General features: G+C 37.9%; 1 pseudogene; it reads left to right on the top strand.

Annotated features, from left to right (window-relative positions):
- The first annotated feature begins 469 nt into the window (after positions 1–469).
- On the top strand, positions 470–1979 carry LOC108389263 (olfactory receptor 6F1-like; annotated as a pseudogene).
- Positions 1980–2667: the final 688 nt, after the last annotated feature.

Below are 2667 nucleotides of genomic sequence, written 5' to 3' on the forward strand. Positions count from 1 at the left end.
TATGAAAACAAATAATTTTTTCTACTATACACTTATCATGTGGATATTTGGAACTAAAGAACATGTGTACATTACATTCATTGGAAAACTGTTTCTCTACAAAAAGGATTTCTGTAGTATTTTTATTTTAGAAAGAACGCAAGTATAGTTACAAAATCTGTATCATACATTTAAAAATTCGTGTCATATTAAGTGTTCCTTCATAATAGCCAAACTATAGAAAAAACTGTATGTCCATTAAAGATACAATAGAATTTTGACTTTAAAGTTATTTGCTTGACTGTTCCCAACCAGTGTAGGAAAATTGATGGTTGGACTGATTCTGAAACAAAACAAGCCAAGAATAGAATTTAGAAGAATATTTATGAAAAAAATCATTTCTGTATAGATGTTGCATCTTACTTTCTGTTTTGCTTACTGGTGATGGCATTTCCTCCAGTTCCTGTCTTGCACCCCGCCCTGAGAGACGATGTGGGATAGGGGCCTTAATGTGCATACTGCAGCAATGCCTTGGGTTCCTAAGGCAATAGGTGTGGCCCAGGAGCTCCATCTGAGATCCAGCCATGGTCACTGGCCTTTGATATGCATGGTGCTGATTTCTTCACCATTTTAAATGTCTGGAATGGGACATACTTGCTGATGGAACAATGTCATGTTCTTGCACAACAGCCACTAATTTTATGAATTAATTTGCACTGTAGTATTCTAAAACGCCCCACCTGAGTACAATGTGCCCCACCATATAAAGTGATGTAACTGAGAGAAAATAATGTCTTTCCTTAGTATCTTCATTGGTAAAATATTCACGTTGGTCAAGTATTTACTATTGACCTTCAAAATTAATTTTTTAAATTAAATGACCAATTCCATGTAAAATGTTTATAAAGACACCAATTATGTTTTTGGAAACCATTAATTTTAATATGTTTAGAGGTCCTTTATCATCACGAAGTAAATGAATATTAAAATATCCCATTCTTGCTCATCCATCATCAGGCTTTGTTGGTTCCAGATCAGAGAGGATGAGCTACGGAGGTTACAGACCAGACCACAGTGACCGAGTTCATTTTTCTTGGGTCTCCTGGTGTTCTCTACCTGAGACTCACATTGTTTGTGATGTTCCTCACTGTGTATCTGCTGTCCCTCATGGCAAACACCCTCATCATATTCACTGTTGTGATGGAGCCCACACTGCAGACACCCATGTACATTTTCTTAGGAAATCTGTCCTTCCTGGAGATCTGGTACACCACAGCCACAGTACCCAAACCGCTGGCCACCTGCCTGTCACGGGGTGTCACCATCTCTGTGTCTGGCTGTATAGCCCAGTACGACTTCTTTTTCTCCATGGGAGCTACCGAGTGCACCCTCCTGGCAGTGATGGCCTATGACTGGTACCTGGCCATCTGCAACCCTCTACGATACTCACTGCTCATGAGGATCCCAGTGTGCCTGCAGTTCTCCACTGGATCTTGGATTGGGGGCTTCATCACCTCTCTTGTGTCTACCATACTCGTTTCCCATTTAAACTTTTGTGGTCCCCAGCAGATCAAGCATTTCTTTTGTGACTCACATCCCATTTTTAAACTCTTTTGCTCAGACACATTCTAGGTGGAGGCCTTGGGCTACACATGTAGCTCTGCTGTGATTCTCAGTTCTTTTCTTCTCACCATGTACTCCTATGGACACATTGTGGTAACAATAACCACACTGTCTTCCTTGTAGGCTCGAAGAAAGCTTTCTCCACCTGTGCCTCCCACCTCAGTGTCATCACCATCTACTATGGCACCATCATCTTTGCCAATGTCTGCCTCCAGCCAAGTACAACTGCACCATTGGTTAAGTGGTCTCTGTGTTCTACCGCGTGGTCATGTCATTGGTAATTCCTCTCATATACACATGACAATCAAAGATGTGAAGAAAGCTTTCAGAAAGTTGTAGAACAAAAGAGATTCTTATTGGTCAGAAACACAACATAAGACTTGAGCAACTAACTCTATGAAGCAATTTAGAATGGATTCTCATACCACATTTGGAAATAGTAAGTACTGAAAATTATATTATGTAATTGATACCACCTGATATAGATGTCTCTCTGAACTTTACATATTTGCATTTAATTATACTGAAGTAGATATTTTACCATGTATAATTTTGTTTTTAAGAATCTTTTCGTATAATACACAGTGATAAAATGATAGCACAAGATTATTTATTGCCCACAAGGTATTCCCAACAAGAAAATGGGCTGGTTCAATTCCATACAGTATTTCAGTTAAATGTTTTCATAATTTACAACTCAACAGTTGCCCTAGGCCAAAAATTGAGTCTGTTAAATGGAACACTGTTAGGCCATGTGGTATAAGGGCTCTTACAATAGTATCTCTCTGTACCTCAAAAAAATTCACTCAATAAACATTTACTGAACACATATGAGCAAGGTATTGTTCTTAATTATGGATTAATTTAATTATGAATATTGGCAGAACTCGACGTTTTTTAGAAAACACAGACATTTAACATTTTTCTCAATAGTAGGAATAATAAGGAAAATTACAGATAAGATTTTTATGTTTCTAATTTTGTTTATTTTTATCTTATGTTGTTTTTGAAAAGTCTGACTGGGGGTTTGTCTACTTTGAGTATCTTTGCAAAGAACCAGCTCTT

Source organism: Manis javanica, chromosome 14 (genome assembly GCF_040802235.1).
Source record: "Manis javanica isolate MJ-LG chromosome 14, MJ_LKY, whole genome shotgun sequence".
Lineage (NCBI taxonomy): Eukaryota > Metazoa > Chordata > Mammalia > Pholidota > Manidae > Manis > Manis javanica.